The sequence below is a fragment of the Hemitrygon akajei genome, chromosome 15 (genome assembly GCF_048418815.1).
Source record: "Hemitrygon akajei chromosome 15, sHemAka1.3, whole genome shotgun sequence".
NCBI classification, from domain to species: Eukaryota; Metazoa; Chordata; class Chondrichthyes; order Myliobatiformes; family Dasyatidae; genus Hemitrygon; species Hemitrygon akajei.
Genome location: NC_133138.1, coordinates 11,667,468 through 11,686,664, shown reverse-complemented (window position 1 = coordinate 11,686,664; position 19,197 = coordinate 11,667,468). Strand labels below are relative to the sequence as shown.

The 19,197-nt window shown below is 41.8% G+C and overlaps 1 long non-coding RNA gene across 2 annotated transcripts in view; it reads left to right on the top strand.

Annotated features, from left to right (window-relative positions):
• LOC140739562 (uncharacterized) overlaps positions 1-19,197 on the top strand; it is a 114,301-nt gene that overhangs the window by 22,454 nt on the left and 72,650 nt on the right. The window lies entirely within an intron of this gene.

Here is a 19,197-nt window from a genome sequence, read left to right as displayed (position 1 = left end):
ACCAAAATGCATTATCATACAATTCCCAACACTGCATTCCATTTGCCATTGTTTTGCCCATTCTTCCAATTTGACTTAAGTCCTGGTGCAATTGCATTGCTTCCTCAGCACTACCTACCACTCCACCTATCTTCATTTCATCCGCAAACTTTGCCTCAAAGCCATCAATTCCAATATCTAAATCGCTGACAAACAACATGAAAAGCAGCAGTCTCAATACTGACCACTGAGGAACACTGCTAGTCACTGGCAGCCAACCAGAAAGGGCCTTTTTTATTCCCACTCACTGCCTCCTGCCTGTCAGCCATTCTGATATCTATGCCAGTATCTTTCCTGTAATGCCATAGGATTTTATCTTGTTAAGCAGCCTCGTGTGTGGCAGTTTATCAAATAACTTCTGAAAATCCAAGTAAATGACGTCCACTGCCTCCCTTTACAGAAACTATGCTGACTATGCCTTATTTTATCATTAGTCTCCAAGTACCTTGAAATCTCATCCTTAATAATAGACTCCAACATTTTCTCAACCACTAAGGTTAGACTAGCTATCTTATAATTTCCTTTATTTTGCCTTTCTCCCTTCTTAAAAGTGGAGCGACATTTATAATCTTCCAGTCCTCTGGGACCATGCCGGAATCAAATGATCTTGAAAGATCATGACCAATGATTGTTATTTCTTCAGCAACCTCTCTCGGGACTTTGGGATGTAGTCCATCTGGTCCAAGTGACTTACTCACATTAAGATCTTTGAGTTTGCCTAGCACTTTTTGCTTTGTAATAGCAATGGCACTCACTCCTGCTCCCTAACACTGAAGGACCTCTGAACATTGCTAGTGGCTTCCACAGTGAAGACAGGTGTAAAGTACCCATTCTTCTGCCATTTCTTTGTTCCCCATTACTACCTCAAAAACATCATTTTCTAGTGGTCCAATATCAACTCTCACCTCCTTTTACTCTTTAAATAACTGAAAAAACTTTTGGTATCCTGCTTTATATTATTGGCTAGTTTGCCTTCATATTTCATCTTCTCTCTTATAACTTTTTTGTTTGCCTTTTGTTGGATTTTAAAATCTTCCCAATCATCCAACTTCCTATTCAGTTTAGCTACCTTATATGCCCTTTCCTTGGCTTTTATGCAGTCCTTAACTTCCTTTGTCAGCCACGGTTGCTTCCCCCTGCCATTTGACAACTTCTTCCTCTGTGAGAAATATCTATCCTGCGCCTTGTGAACTATTCCCAGAAACTTCAGTCATCTCTGCTCTGCCGTCATCCCCGCCAGTATTCACCTCCAATCCACCTGGGTTAGCTCCTCTCTCAGGCCTCTGTAATTTCCTTTATTCTATTGCGATACTGATACATCTGATTTCTGCTTCTCCCTCTCAAATTGCAGCATGAACTCAATCATATTATGATCACTGCCTCCTAAGGGTTCCTTTATGTTAAGCTTCCTAATAAGATCTGCGTTATTACACAAGATCCAATCTAAAACAGCCTTCCACCAAGTAGGGTCAACCACAAGCTGCTCTAAACAGCCATCTTGTAGGCACTCAACAAATTCCCTCTCTTGCGATCTGATACCAACCTGATTTTCCCAATCCCTTTGCATATTGAAGTCCCCTATTACAATTGTGTCATTACCATTATTACATTCCTTTTCCAGCTCCCTTTGCACATTTTGGCTACTATTTGGAGGCCTATGTATGATTCCCATAATGGTTTTTTACCCTTGCAATTTCTTAACTCCACCCACAAAGATTCAACATTCTCTGACCCAATGACAGCTCTTTCTAAAGATGTAATTCTATCTCTTACCAACAGAGCCACCCCACTGCCTATGCCTTCCTGCCTGTCCTTTCAATACAAAGTATACCCTTTGATGTTAAGCTTCCAACTATGGTCTTCTTTCAGCCACAACTCATCGATGGCCCACAATGTCATACCAACCAATCTCTAATTGATCATGCACCTTATTCCAAAAGCTACAGGCATTTAAATACAGCACCTTCAGTCCTGCATTCTTCGCTCTTTCAAATTTTGCCACTGAGGTACCATTTAACTCTTTACGCTCTCTGCATTTGTACCCAGTCATTGGCTTGTCCTTCCTTACATTCATGTTACATCCATCATTTACTAGTTGTTGGGCTTTAAATTCTGCCCTGTGTTCGTTTAGGAAGAGAGTCAACCAACACCGGAATATTACAAAACTTGGCTTTAATGCAGAACCGTAACTAGCACAGCGAATACAAGTATCGCTGGAGAAGGCGCGTTCTGCCCTCCCCTTTCTTCTGCCCTTGTTTATACCCTTTTTCCCTTAGCCCAACCCCCCGCTACACATTTTTGATAATGCTGAACTTTGTTATACATATTTGGTAATATTGGACACTTTTGTCCTTCTCATTGGTCTGATACCATTCTTTCACGAATTCCCTGTTTTACTGAATCACGTGACACTAGCAGTTTCGAAACAAAGAAATCCCTTGTTTCGCTCCCTCCCTTGTATTCCTGTCTTCTAATATCACGCGAGCCACTCCTGACCTGAACTGGCAGTCGCAAATTGACCCTAACATAGTAAACCTGCTGGCCCATCCTCAGCTCTATCATACTGGTTCCCATCCCCCGCCATATTAGTTTAAACCACTCCCAACAGCTCTAGTAAATCTGCCCGCAAGAATATTGGTCCCCCTCGGATTCAAGTTCAACCCGTCCCTTTTGTACAGGTCCCACCTGCTCCAGAAGAGGTCCCAGTTATCCAGAAATCTGAATCTCCGCCCCCTGCTCCAATTCTTCAGCCACACATTTATCTGCCACTTCATTATATTCCTATCCTCACTTTCACATGGCACAGGCAGCAATCCTGAGATTACTACCCTTGAGGTACTGCTTTTCAGTTTCCTTCCTAACTCCCTATATTCATTTTTCTGGACCTCCTCCCTTTATGTCATTGTTACCAATATGTACCATGACTTCTGGCTGCTCACCCTCCCTTTTCAGGATATTGTGGATGCATCCAGAGACCCTGGCACCTGGGAGGCCATCTACCATCCGTGTTTCCTTTTCGTGTCCACAATCACCTATCTGGCCCTTAACTGTAGAGTCCCCTAATCCTGCTGCCATCCACTTCAGTTCCCTACCCTTCTGAGCCACAGGACCAGACTCAGTGCCAGGGGCATGGCCTCTGTTGTTTGCCTCAGCTAGGTTTTTCCTCCCAACAGTATTCAGTATGGAGTACTTGTTATCCCTCTACACTCTGCCCGTTCATGTGTCTGTCTAAATGCTTCTTAAATGTCATGTCAATCTGCTTCTACTAGCTACCCTGGCAGTGTATTCTAGACAAAAGAAATGCCTTGTCAATCTTCTTTTAAGCGTTCCCATCACCTTAAAGCTGAGCCACTGTGTATTTGATGTTTTCCACTCTGAAAGTTTTTGGACAGTCTATATTGCTCACAATTTTATAGTTTTCTACCTGGTCACCTCTTAGCCTTTGAGAGAAAAACAAATTTGTTCAACATCTTGCAGCTACTACAGTCCAATCTAATCAGCCTCCCAGTGAACTTCTGCAGCCTCTCAAAAACATTCACATCCTTCTTGTAATGTGATAACGAGGGTTGTAAACAATACACTAAATATAGCCCAACAGATGCAACATGACTTGCTAACTTCAAAACTGAATGACTAACTGGTGAAGATAAGCTTGCAGTATACTTCCTTTACCATGCTCTCTTCATGGTGCTGAGGACTTTCACCCTAAAATCCTTCCACACATAAAATGTCCTGCCACTTACTGTCTACTTTTCTCTTGCATTGACTTCCCAAAATGTCACAGTTCAAACCTGTCTGCTATTCCTCTGTCCAAATTTCCAACTAATCAATATTGTGCTGTGCTTTTGCCAAACTTCCTCACAATCCAACTTGTGTGTCATCTGCAGACTTACCAATTACGCCATCCACAGTTTCATCCAAATCATATCTGTTTATCATAAATATCAGCTGTCCCAGCACTGGTCTTTGCAGAACTTCACTGGTCAGAGACCTCTAGTCAGGAAAGCAACCCTGTACACTGTCTTCTATGACAGAGATAATTTTGTGTCCAGCAAGGAGGCATACGAGGAGTGAGATGGGCTGGTTAAGTGCTGTCACAACAACAACCTCTCACTGAACATCAGCAAGACTAATTAGTTGTGGACTTCAGGGAAAGGGAATTCAGGAGCATATGCACAATTTCTCATTGAAAAGGATGAGCAGCTTTAGTTTGCTGGGTGTCAACATCTCCAAGGATCATTTCTGGGCCAGGCGTATTGATGCAATCATGAAGGAATCATTCTCAGACTTCATATGAGTCTGAGAAGATTTGGTGCGTCACCCAAATCTGTTGCAAATTTCTACGCGTGTGCTGTAGAGAGCATTCTGACTCATTGCATTACTGCCTAGTATGGAGATTCCAATGCACAGGATCACTAGAGGCTACAAAAGGTTGTTGACTCGGCCATCTCAATTATGGGTAAAGCCCTTCCCTTCATTGAGGGTGTCTTCTAGAGGTGATGCCTCGAGAAGGCAGGATTCATCATTAAGGACCCACACCATCTGGAGCATGTATTCTTCTCGTTACTACAGTCAGGAAGATGGTACAGGTTGTGGCCAATGAAGTCTTTGCTGCTCACTGTGCCATTGTGGAACGTCCCCTGGCCTAAAGAGTGCAGTCGGTCTGCGTGCACCAATCCTCACTATAAGCCTATGCGGCACAGGCAAGGAGAAAAAGTCTGATGGTAATGCAATTCCCTCCTGATCTTCACAAGCAAAGAACCAGCCATCATCACAGGAGCCTGAATACCTACATTCACCAATTCAAAAATAGCTTTTTCCCCTCTGTCATGAGATTCCTGAATGGATCTGGAACACCACCTCATGATTTCTTTTGTTGTACTTTTTTCCACCATATTTATTTTTTATAATTTATGGTAATTTTTGCTTTTCACTGTTCTGTTAACACAGAACAACAAATTCCATGTCATATAAAACAGTGATAATGAAACTGAGTGATAATGAATCCCGTGTGACTTAATCCCAGGTGACCAGCTAACCATGAGCAACCTAGTTGAATGCTAAAGTCCACATAGAAAACCTATCCTCATCAATTGTCTTTGTAACATCCTCTTAAAAAAATTAGTCAATTTTTTGAAACCACTCTTCTCTTCACACACGCTGATTATCCCTATAAAGTCTGTGCTTTTCCAACAACATTCTCTAATAATTTCCCTAGCACTGACATGGGGCTCACTTTCTTAATTTCCTGGATCATCCCTATGAACCCTTCTTAAACATAGGAACAATACCTTCTAGGAGGCATTGCACTGGGAATATTTCACCATGAGCAAAGGATCGACAGATGTTATTATCCCATGTATTAGAATTGAGAAGCATTAAAATTTTATCTTGGGAAATGAAAGACATTAGATCATTAATGAGCACTGTATGTAAGTTGTTGAGGTAATAAAAAATTGTGGTAACAAGTAAATAGTTGCTGATATACATGCATTTGATAATTGTAAATTTATACTAGAATCTTGAAAGTTCATACTGACCTGAGTTTGACTTCCAGTTTTGCATCTGGTTTTGCATGCAAAGCTATATTTTGAGGGGTGTTTAATATTAAAGTACAACCAGCAGCTGGAACAAAGTTCTGGTTGGATGCTAGTTTTGCTACACTATCTGGCACTTGGCAGAATCTCAAGCAGAAATCCACATCCATTCTTCAGTTGTAAATTAAAACTGGTCTATCCACTCAATTTCTACCAAATTGGATGCTTGTCTTGTGTTTGATCTCAGTTGCCTGGCTTGCTTATGACTTATCAATATGGCTAAGTGCCAGCCTTCGGCAAGTAATAACTTGCCTAATTACATTTTATATGGTTGCTGTTTGTGTTTTTAGTAGTGACCAAGAACAGTTTTAAAAAAATTCAATTCCTGTTTTTTTTTTAAATAGCTGTAGTCTTTCCTACTGGTAAATACCTCACAATTAAAAGTATGGTTGAATAGCCAAAAATAGTTTTAAGTGTTAGAGTTAGATAGTTGTCTACCCAAAATTGTCAGACTTGTGAAGTTAAACAAGTGTTGCCTAGAGTGCCCTGGGTAGTCAGAGCACAATTACAAATCTACACTCAACAGAGCAACGCTAAACAAAGAACCTCAAATGAGAACTTCACAGTCAAATTCCACCACCTTGTTGTGCACATCATCAATAGAAGAGAAATCGGGACCTCTGAGATTGTGAACTTTACAAATCAATTCTCATTCTTGGTTCTCTCCTGTATTTAACATGTAATGCAAAGAGCACCCAAAAGGTGTACAGCAACTTTTAACGAATGTGGAATGCAGTTGTACAGGATTTTCTTTCACACGAGAGTGGCCGGTGCAGATTGCATCTTGTGAAGCTTGCTTCTGCATAATTTAGTCAGGCTGCCTGAATGGTCTTGAGTGAGACCTGGGAACTCGACTCAGGTAGGCCCCATTCACTGACCACCTCACTTTTGGAGTCATCACTCATCCTGATATTATCAATTCCCCCACCCCTTAAACATTACTTCTTCCCAACAAGTTTCATTCAGTCATTGCCTCAACCCACACAAATCAATTTACTTGATGCCACCTTTTCAGAGAGCTAAACTCCCATCCAACCAGTCGCTCTACCAGATTGCCCACATTCTAGTGGCCAGTTATCCATTCAAGAACCTCTACTAAGTTTGCAACACCCCACCGAACATGCCTCACCACTACCACCATCCCCATCCCACCTCCCCCAGTCTACTAACTGATAATCAGAAGACGTTCCCCATCAAAAGCAGCCAACATTTGCCTTAAACCCATTCCTCCAATCATAACCTTCTTTCTACAACAGGTCTTTCTTCCCCTTTACTATACGGAGCTCACTATAGCCTTGGGCTTCCCTGATTTCCTTTTCATTAGCTGCAGTGGTGCAGCATTTGAAAGGTATGCCTTTCATTGTGTCTGGCCACTCCAGGAAGGCCAAGCATCTTGGATCTTAGCCAATATTGTAAATCCAATGCAGACCCGCAGGTGAAATGGTTCAATATAACTGTTCTTGAAAGTCAGTTTTTTTTAAAAAATTCAGCTTTTATAGGTGCCTTCACATTTTCATTCTGCAATGGGATGCCTTTAATTTATCATTAAGGAGATTAAGTGGACAAATATACAACAGTTTTTGGTGAGACTCTGTCTTTTACTTAAAATGTATACATTTTGTACCATTTAAATTATCCAACACTGGAATGTTTTCTGGTTGTCTATTCGTATTGAGATGAAAACACACAAAAGTATAGATAAAGAACTGCATGAGCAGGAAATAGCTGAAGGCTCTCATTAATTATTATACAAGATACTTTCTTAGAATGAGTTCATCTGGTAAATACACAGTGTGGCATGCATTCCGCACATTGATCCACTGGGCAAAAAGTCCTTAACGGAGTAATAACTAGACGGAGGTCTTCTGCTCCCTTGGGCTGGGAAATCATCTCATTGAATCCCACAACACTGACATTTGTGAAGTGGTCTGTTCACTCCGCCACTTCTATGGCAGGTAACCTTCTGGGTGTGCTCCCAATGCATGAAGTGATACTATCCTGAATGTTTGTTCTCCACTTTTAGTGGTCATGGTTGGTAAGGATGTTGTACTTTTTCAAGGAAGCTTTAAGCAGATTCTTAAGTCTTTCTCTGTGTGCTCCTGGTAATTGCCTTCCACAGCAGAACTTGGAACTTGGAATACCCTCCTGATGAAGGGTTTCGGCCCGAAACGTCGTCACTACCTCCTCCCATAGATGCTGTCTGGCCTGCTGAGTTCTGTCAGCATTTTGTGTTTTTATTCTTGGAATATAGAGTTTGGTTCAGGAGTTTGGTGTCAGAATTACAAATTGCATAGCTTTCCAAAAAGTAGAACCCTCTCCTCTTTCTTCTACACCTCCTTGCCTGCAGATACATATAACCGTCTCAGGGTCAATTAGTGTTTATCTGACATTATACAACTTGCATTGAATGGCCAATTCACTTAACTGACTATAGTCCATGTCTCAATGGTCCTTGAAGTCACCTCTCAGGATAACATCCTCTGTGTGGAAGCTAAAGTTATGTTCAGTCAGCAATACAGGAGAGCACATCGTTTGTTAGCCTGACACTTCCAAACCAGACACTTTATAATCCTCCCGTAGTGTTAAGAATAAAATGGACAGAAACAAAAATTTAAGGATGTGCTCAAAGCTTCCATGAAGAACTGCAACATCTCCATAAATTCTTGGAGCCTCTGGTCTATGACCAATTGAAATGGAGTGACGCTAATGAGAACTCAGGTTCATGCATCAGGAGCCCTGCATAAAGAGTAAAAGAATTGACCACCTCAAGAATTACTCAGTTGCCCACACCCTCAACCACATCCTGCCCCATCAGTGGAAGAGTCTGTAATTGCCAAAGCTGGAGTGGAAGTAAGTCACCCTTGATTTGAGAGACCTAACAGAAAGAGGTCCATCTAGCAATAAAAATATGCTGGTCAATGAGCAGTTCACTTTTCCTAACTGCAGTAATTAAACTGATTGTACTCTATGTCTTGACTGCAGGAATTGTGTGCTCACTGTAGTTCCTGTCCTCATTCTAGCAACTCTGCCACTGGTGGGTTATTTAAAATGAAAATCCAACTCTACACCAAATAGGAAATGCAGAATCTCTATTTGATCTAACCCTATTTGCATACTCCCTTCCTGCCTGACCCAGGTCAACTGTACTTCAGTTTACTGTCTGGTTCCCATGTCAGCTGATTGATATAATTTTAATCTTTACAATGAGAGTTAATTCTAAGTAAGGAAATAAAAGCTTTCATACTGTCAAACACCTGCTTTCTGCTGTTAAAACATACTCATACTTGTGTAAACAAATAATTCCTGCTCAAATAATCATTGGACAAAATTCAGATAACATGACATTTTGAAGGTTGGCTTCCCAGATAAAGGAACGCCCCATGTGTCCAGACTTGTTGTCTCCTTGCTATCATACAGCTGATCTCTCACAGCCCGCATGCAGGGATTTATAAAAGCTTAGTTCTCTGGAAGCATTATGGAAGGCTGACACTTTTTGGTCAGTTTCTGGTCTGTGCTCACAAACCAGCATTTGCTGCAGAGTTTCTGCACAGTCATCCTGCCCTGTTAATGCAGGTGTAAAAATCCACTCTTCCTTTAAACATCACTACAAAGAGAACTGGTAAACCTTTCCTGTCAAGTACCAAAGCTCTGGTTGGTTATCAATTGCTGAAGTTCTTTGATACAGTTGAAGTGGTATGGAATTGTGAAAGATACAGGGAATAGAACCTTTTAGGGGAAAAAAAACTGATGTAAGAAAAGCAAGAAGTACGGCATTTTCAATGCACTGGTTAGTGTGAGAACAACAATCCTATACCATTTTTTTTTAAATGTAAACTCCCTTACAGAATAATATAATCCACTGACAAGGCCAGCAGGAATGAAGAAAATATTGGGCCAGGTCAGCAAAGCATAAACTTATCCAATTTGAATTCAGATGTTTTCCCAGAATATTGACCTGAGCCAGTGTAGGGTTGTGTCCTCCCCAGACTCAGGTCAGGTAGCCAGGCTGTAGTTACTGATGTGGTGCAAGAATCCGTTCCAGCGTCACCTCTGTTCACTAACTATACCCTCTGTAAGATACAGTCATTAGCTGATTATGTCATTGGAATATTGATCCATTAGCTTACATTAATTATATAGTGACATGAGCTCAAATTTAACTTGTGGAATTTAATTTCAGTTAACACACACAAAATGCTAAAGGAACTCAGCAGGGCTGGCGAAGGGTCTTGGCCCAAAACGTCGACTGTATTCTTTTCTATAGATGCTGCCTGGCCTGCTGAGTTCCTCCAGTGTGTATCTCTTGGATTTCCAGCATCTGCAGATTTTCTCTTGTTTGTGTTTAAATCCAGCTAATTGAATTGTAATTACACACTGATTGCAAAGTGAGTGGTGATTTTGTATACAAGACCATAGAATTCAAATCAATTTGGTTGAAAAGGCCAGAAGAGGCGAAATACTTCCAGAAACAATGCCCACAAACTCGGATTCTGTGGGCCAACAGTATCCTGCACTGGTCAGGATTGGGAGCTCTTCTCATGCATGTAACTTAATGCTGGGTATTTACCTCACGTTGCAGCAGGTACTCAGCATTAAACTCTTCCTGAAGCAGTCTGTTCCAACCCTGCAAATGCTGTGAGCAAACTACACCCTCCAAGTGCCTTTAATTTGCTCGCATCTGTCCTGAATATCCATTAACAGTACTCAACCATTAATAGCGAACCATGCCCCCATCCAAACTAGAAATGCTACTCATCGTTTAGAGAAACTTCTCCTTGATCTCAAAGGTTGCAAACCTCCCATCTTCCACGACTATTTCGACTATCTCGGCAGCTTACTCGAGTGATAAATCCTGATTGCACTCCACTCTCAAGCCTAGCTCACATCCACCTCTTCCCCATTTACTGCTGGAGCGCTCAACACATTGGTCATGATTTCATACCGAACCACACCATAGATCCCATGTCTTCAGAACTTCGTGGTTCTGCTCTCTTTACATACTTCAGCATTACAAAAGCAGAAAGCCCCCAGGCACTCTGGGGTTGCTTTGCTGACACTGAGAGATGAGATATTGTCCATCAGGAAGACAACCTACTTCAGTCTGTCTATATCAAAGACTGGGAGGCACCACCCACTCCACCCCCTCCAACCTCCACACACCTGTCAAGTTACAGATCCAAGCCAAGATGCTCTTTTAGACAAAGAGGGAAATTACTCACATGATCCAGTTGCCTAACATGATGAATGTGCATATTGCTGCCCAGCTGACTTTGTGTGAAGAAAGAAGGGTGTCATTTGGGGAAGTGACAGCCGAGACGCCCTGGTGCCTACATATTCACTACTGCAGTCTAAGGCGCCACATTTCATTAACAAGTGCAGAGTGCAGAGCTTGCATCTGCACATATTTTGTGAGTTCATGATATGTTTTGCATAGTTACATATTCCTCAGGGTTGCCCTATTCATTTCAACATTTGCTTATTCTGTGTTCTCAAATTGCTTCAAAGTTCAAAGTAAGTTTATTATCGAAGTACATCTCTATCACCATATGCAATCTTGAGATTCATTTCTTTGTGGGCATTCTCATTAAATGCATAATAGAATAACAGCCAACAGAGATTCAATGAAGGACCGTGCCAACTTGGTCGTTCAACCAATGTGCAAAAGACAACAAACTGTGCAAATACAAAAAGAAAGAAATAATAATAAATAAGCAATAAATATAGAGAACATGAGGTGAAAAGTCCTTGTGGGAACATTTCAGTGATGGGGCAAGTAAAGTTAACTGCTCAGGTTCAAGAACCTGATGGTTGAGGGGTAATAACTGTTCCTGAACCTGGTGATGTGAGTCCTGGGGCCCCTGTGCTGTCTTCCTGATGGCAGCTGTGAAATAAGAGCATGTCCTGGGTGGCAGGGTCTGATGATGGATGCTGCTTTACTGCATCAAGATACGTGTAGATATGCTCTATGGTGGAAAGGGTTTTACCTGTGATGGAGTGGGCATATCCATTACTTTTAGTAGGATTCTCCATTCAAGACTAGAAAGAAACGGACTTAATTGTTATCAAAGTGTTAGCTACAGCTTAGTCAGTTATCATTCACATCCCTGTGCCAGGAGATTGAATGTTCAGCTACTGAGATTTGAAGGAAAAGCTTGGCTTGACAGTCCATTGCAGTGCCAGTGGGGTGCTGCCACCTTGCTGCTCCGATTAACCTAATAGATGGTGTGCGTAAGTACACAGCAATGGCATTTTTTTGTTCGCTGTGTGCTATTTTATGACAGCCAAAGAGAATGATCTTGAAGGTGACAAGAAATATACTACCTGCTTTACTGGCATAGGCCTCGACTTTGATACATGGGTCACATATCAGAAAATAACAGTAGGCAATTTGCTTTGGTAAACATTGACTAAAATTGCCGAATGGAAAAAGCAACAGAATAGATAAAAGAAAAATTCAGAAGTTATGACTGCTTGACTTCCAAAATAAATATTAAGCATTGAGCTGTGTCTCTTTGCAAAATGAACCTGTGTTCGTTTGTGGTAAGAACGGAAATGTATATTGCTTCGTTAGTTTGTATAGTGGCTTCGTTAATTAACTTGTATAGCAGTCTGTGGTTTTATAGTCTGCTGTAGATTGAACCTCACACTTTGTGTGCATTGCTAGAACAAAACACTAAATTGCTTACCTTTTGAGGCAAACAAAGAATTTTATTTAACATTTTCCAGGGAAGGATGTAGAATTGCTATCTCACCAGCATCTGCAAAACAAGCCCACCTTTTTAACATTCTAGTTCTTCCTGGGAACTTGATAAACACGTAGAACATAACATTCACTGCAAATTGTTTTTGGATGTTCTGAGTATTTGTGAATTGTAATGAATGGCTGTTCTATCATTTTAATCTACAGAGTGAAAAGAATGATTATCAGCCTTGTCAGGTGTGGGGGGGGGCGGGGTGTTTCTAAATCAGTTAACCCCTGGAATTGATTCAGGGGTTCATTCAAATGATTGTTGTGTGGAGCTGACATGTATTAAGTGTTCATTAATTTATCCATCAACATTGAGCTCTTTTTGTGAGTAGGTAACATCACTTAAGATTGGCCTAAATAGCTTAGAGCCAGCCTATACATCTTCAACACTCTTTAGGGATTTAAAAGCAATGGAATTATGTGAATATGGCAGAGATTAATTTTTTTTTTAAAGTGAAAAGTCTTGGCCCAAGACGTCAACTGTGCATTTCCCTCCGTTAAGGCTGCCTGACCTACTGAGTTCCTTCAGCAAGCAGTACATAGAACATAGAACAGGACAACTCAGGAACAGGACCTTTGGTCCACGGTGTTGGGCTGAACCAGCTAAACAGTAACTTTAAAAAAAAACAAAACCTGTCCTTTCTATCTGCGTAATGTCCACATCCCTCCGTCTTACTCATTTTCATGTGCCAACCTAACCGTCTCTTAAAAGTCTGTAATGTATTTCCCTCTACTACCATACCAGGAGCACATTCCAGGAATCTACCACACTCTGAGTAAAAAAACTTGCCCCTTACATCCCCTTTGAATCTACTCCCTTTCACCTTCAATGCATGCCCTCTGGAATTGGACATTCCTATCCTGGAAAAAAGATATTCCCTGTCTACTTTATCTATGCCTCTCCTAATCTTATAAACCTCTTCCAGGTCTCCGCTCAGCCTCTGCTGCTCCAAAAGCAACCTAAGTTTGTCCAACTTTGCATAATAACAGGCAGCATCCTTGTAAATCTCTTCTGCACCATCTCCAAAGCCTCAACTTCCTTCCCGTAGTGGGCTGAGGAGAACCGTAAGCAATTCTCCAGAGGTGGCCTAAGCAAAGATCTGTAAAGTTGCAACATAACCTCTTGACTTTTGAACTCAATGACCCAACTAATAAAAGCAGCCTTTCTGTAAACATTCTTAACTACCCTATCAACCTGTGTAGCCACTTTTATGGAGCTTTGAACTTGGACCCTAATATCTCTTTGCTCAGCAACACTGTTAAGGATCTTGCACCTAACAATGTGCAGTCTCCTTGCACTTGCCTTACCAAGGTGCAATACGTCACATTTATCTGGGTTAAACTCCATCTGCCATTTCTCTACCCCTATCAGCAACTGACCTATAAAACACTCTATTCTTTGCCAGTCTTCTACACTATCCACAACTCCACCAATATTGATATCATCCATAAACTTTGGCCATGGGTTTCCAAAAGCTCATATATCCTATCCCTAAGAATTTTCTCCAGTAATTTCCCTACAACTGATGTGAGACTCACTGGTCTATAGTTTCCAGGATTTTCCCTTGTTCCCTTCTTAAATAGAGGTACAACATTAGCCACAAGCCAGTCGTTCAGGACCTCGCCTGTGTCTAGAGAGGGCAAGAAGATAATGTCAAGGCCCCAGTAATTTCATCTCTTTCCTCAATAACTTGAGGTAAATCCCACCAGACCCTGGGGACTTGCTCACCTTAATACTCATTAGGAGACCCAACACTTTCTCCTCCTACATCTCTAAGTGCCCTAACACGTTTATGCACTTAGCACTGATCTCCTGTCCTCCATGTGATTTTCCTTGGTAGATACTGACGCAAAGTATTCATTGAGTAAGTCACTCACATTCTCCACATCCGGGCAAATATTCCCCACTTTATCCTTGAGTAGTCCTTCTGTCTCCTTAGCTTTCCTCTTGCTCTTGATGTAAAAAAAAAACAATGTTCTCTCAAATTTGTAATGACTAGCATGCACAAAAATCTGTGCAATGCTATTTTTTGCCCAGGGACGACAACATGTGTGCATTGAATAATTTCTTTGATATAAACAGTATAAATAAACCAGTTCTAAAATCTGCAGACAAATCATCGCAAACTCCCCATTGTCAACACTGAGCAAAACATACAAAATGCTGGAGGAACTCAGAAGACCAGGCAGCATCTATGGGGGAAGAAGTACATTGGAGGTTTCAGGTCGAAACCCTTCAGCAGGACTGGAGGGAAAAAGCTGAGGAGTGGATTTGAAAGGTGGGGGGGGAGGGAAGAGATAAAAAAAACAGCAGGCAATAAGTGAAATTTGGAGGGGGAGGGATGAAGCAAAGAGCTGGGAAGTTGATTGGTGAAAGAGACAGAAGGCCATGGAAGAAAGAAGAAAGGAGGGGGAGGAGCACCAGTAGGAGATGATGGGCAGGCAAGGAGATAACAAGGGAGAGGGACAAGGGAGTGGGAAATGGTGAAGGGGTAGGTGGGCTAGAGGGATTACTGGAAATTGGAGAAATCGATGTTCATGCCATCTGGTTGGAGGCTACCCAGACGGAATATAAGGTGTTGTTCCTCCAACCTGAGAGTGGCCTTATCCCAACAGTGGATGCGGCCATGAATAGACACACAGGAATGGGAAGCGGAATTAAAATGAGTGGCTGCTGGGAGGTCATTCTAGTTCTGGCGGACAGAGCGTAGATGCTCAGCGAAGTGGTCTCCCAAACTACATCGGGTCTCAACGATATGCAAGAGGCCACACCAGGAGAACTGAACACTGTATATAACCCCAACAGACTCGTAGGTGAAGTGTCGCCTCACCTGGAAGGACTGTTTGAGGCCCTGAATGGTAGTGAGGGAGGAGGAGTAGGGGCAGGTGAAGCACTTGTTGCGCTTGCGAGGATAAGTGCTAGGAGGGAGATCGGTGGGGAGGGATGAATGGACAAGGGAGTTGCGTAGGGAGCAATCCCTGCTGAAAGCAGAAAGTGGAGGCGGGGGGGGGGGGAGGAAAGATGTGTTCGGTGGTAGTATCCAGTCAGGGGTAGCAGAAGTTTCGGAGAATTGTGTGCTGGAAGTGGAGGCTGGTGGGGTGGTAAGTGAGAACAAGAGGAACCCTATCCTTGGTAGGGTGGCAGGAAGATGGGGTAAGAGCGGCCATGCGTGCAATGAAAAAGATGCGATTGAGGGCAGCATTGATGGTGGAGGAAGGGAAGCCCCTTTCTTTGAAATAGGAGGACACCTCCTTCATTCTAGAATGAAAAGCCTCATCCTGAGAGCTGATGCGGTGGAGACAGATGAATTGAGAGAAGGGTGTTTTTACAAGCTGCAGGGTGGGACGAGGTATAGTCCAGCTGGCTGAGAGTCCATTGGTCGATAATATACATCGGTGGATAAGCTGTCTCCAGAGATAGAGACAGTGAGATCGAGAAAGGGAAGGGAAGTGTCGGAAATGGACCAGGTGAATTTGAGGGCTGGGTGGAAGTTGGAGGCAAAGCAGATGAAATTGACGAGTTCAGCATGGGTGCAGGAAGCAGCACCAATGCAGTCGTCAGTGTAGCATAGACCCAAAAGGTCGTCTGTACTTTTTTTCCATAGATGCTGCCTGGCCTGCTGAGTTCCTCCAGCATTTTATGTATGTTGCTTGGATCTCCAGCATCTGCAAATTTTCTTTTGATTGTCAACACTGTCTACATCAGAAACCGGAAAAAGAAATGTGATTGTGTATGATTGTGAAATATACTTAACATGCCAATGAGGTAGAGGGCGACAACCCTTTGTGTGCCAGTAGCAGAAGATGTGTATGTTCACACACACCTTAAAGGGATCATTGGTATAGAATGCCTGGCGATGCACCTTAACTCTACTTGCCTAGGACTTCTTATGGCTGCTCCTGGCTTTCCTTATTCCCTTCTTTTGTTCCCTACTTGCTTCAATTTGAAATTAAAAGAGTTAAAAGAGTAACTTTGTAAATAAATAGTGATGGCTGAACAGCACTAGGCTACAAGAAGGTGAATTTTTCATGACACACTCTGGTATACATCAGCCAAATGTAAGGCAATGGGAGTATGGTGATTGGCCTGCATCAAACCAGGCAACACTAGTTAAATAACAGACAGAATGCTGGTGGAACTGAGCATGTCAGGCAACATCAGTGGAGGGAAATAACCAGTCAATGTTTTGGGCTGAGATCCTTTGCCAGTTCTCTACCAGCTCAGAAGTTTCTCTGAATCTGTAACACTTTTTACTTTGCATTTTGTTTTCTATTTTACTGCATCAGTGTACTTGTATGTAATGATCTGCCTGAATGGCACACAGCTTTTCACTACAGTTTGGTACATGTGACAACAATAAACTAGTAGTAATATCCAATTCAATAGGATGATTTATCAAATACAAAATATTGAAGCTATTGAAATTGTATTGAAAGTTTGTTCATATTGGATGCCTGGAAAGTCTTGCTTCAGTCTCTCCAGGGCGCGGGCCTGAGCAAGGTTGTATGGAAGACCAGCAGTTGCCCAAGCAGCGAGTCTCCCCTCTCCACGCCACTGATGTTGTCCAAGGGAAGGGCAAGGGCTGATACAGCTCGGCACCAGTGACCTCGCAGGAGTTGCCGGAACGAGGTTGAAGACAACATCGGACTGCCTTAGGGACTCCTGCTCCGGATTTGTCCTCAGGGTTTACTCCTAAAGCCTCTCCCATGACTGGGTATGACCGCAAGGCAGCGGAGGTTTGAAATCTTAGATGGACTGCCTTCCCAGGCTGACGAGTTCCATCTACCCGATATTAGTATCGATGTTCATATTAGTACTTAAAATATTTGATGTACTTTTAAGTTCAGAGAGACTTTGCTGAGAGGAGCTTGAAGAAAATGTCTACTTGTCGTGTTGAATAAAGGCTTTCAATAAGCTTCAAAGTCTTTCAGATTACTCTGTTCAGTCATAGCAATGTCATTGGTTATTGCACATGATGGCAGGATACTTGCTGCAAAATTCTTTAACCAATAGCACTGTGGGGGCTCTGGTGATGTATTTAATTTTTTTTAAAGTTTTATAGTTTCTTTTTGGTATTAAGAGAATCGATATATGGCTTCAGTGTTGGAGAGTTGCACTAAGTCAGAAGATCATACATGATCTTATTAAATGGAGAAGCAGGCATGAGTCTTTAAATGACTTCATGCAATCATAAAATGTGAGGTAACAGAGTGAATGTGTTTGTGATTCCACACTGAAAGTCTTAGTCATTTTCTCAAACCTTCATGACCTCATTCTTACCAATTAACGATGACAAATGCATCTAGCATTAACAGAAATGACCATCACATGTATCATCTGGAGACAGAAGTGGTATAAGTTATGAAGATATAGGATAAAGGATAAAAAGATCTGACAGTTGATCTACCAGCAGCAGTAGTTGGCATGTAGGTGGAGCAAGTAATTAGTAAGGCAATAGGACTTCAATGCACGAAGTACTAGGTACAAACAGGGACAGAACACTCAAATTTCTGCAGCTGTACCGTGGAGAGCATTCTGACTGTCTGCATCACCATCTCGTATTGGTGGAAGTGGGATTGGGCTACTGCACAGGATCGAAGTAAGCTGCAGTGTTGTAAAATTAGTCAGCTCCATCATTGGTACCACCCTCCATAATATCCAAAACATCTTCAAGAAGTGATGCCTCAAAGGGGTGGTGTCCATCATTAAGGACTCCCGGCACCCAGGACCCTCTTCTCATTGTTACTGTCTGGAAGGAGGTACAGAAGCCTAAAGGAACACATTCTGCAATTCAGGAACAGCTTCTTCTCCTCTGCAGTCTGATTTCCGAATGGACATTGAAACCATGAACACTGCCACACTACCTTTTTTATTTCTGTTTTGGCATTACTTACTTAATTTAACTGCTGTATTTGATATATATATATGTGTGTATGTACATATTTGTATGTATTATACTTACTGTGATTCACAGTTTTTTCTATATTATCATGTATTGCATTGTACTACTGCCGCAAAGTCAACAAATTTTACAACGTATCCCAGTAATATTAAGTCTGATTCTGATTCTGAAGAAGTCAATGTTTCAAGAAAAGACCCTTCATCTGAACTGGAAGGGAAGGGGGAAGAAGTCAGCTTAATGAAGAAGGCTTCTTCCAGCTTCCTTTCCAGTCCTGACGACAGGCCTCAACCTGACAACTCATTGGTTTATTCCCTTCTATAGATGCTGCTTGAAATACTAAGTTTCTCCAGCATTTTGTGTGTTGCTCTCAATTTCCAGCATCTGTCGAATATTTTGTGTACTAAGTATAAAGGTAGGAAAGATCTTTTGCAACTTTACAAAAATGCTGGTGACAGTTGCGGTCCTCATATTTAAGGATATTTTTCTGGCGTTGAAGGCAGTCAGAGAAGTGACCAGCTCAATGTAATGAAGGGGTTATTATGTATTAAGAAAAGTTGAACAGTCTGGGACTACACTGAAAGTAGTAGAGAAAAACTACAGATGATATTGAAACATAAAAATTTTGAGCAGGTTTGGCATGATGAATTCAAAAGGGATGTTTCCTCCAGTGAGAATATCCAAATCTAGGTGGCATTGTTTCAGAATAAGAACTTTAAGATTAACATGGGGATTTTTTTTCTTGAGTGTGGCAATTCTTTAGAATTATCCACTATAGGGAGTTCTGGATGTTAAGTCATTAAATATACTTAACATGGATGTGGGCAGATTGAACAAAGGATATCAAGACATTAGACATTACTGTAAGGGAAAGTAGGCTGAAATTGCGGATTGACTCCTTTTTCTTATGTTG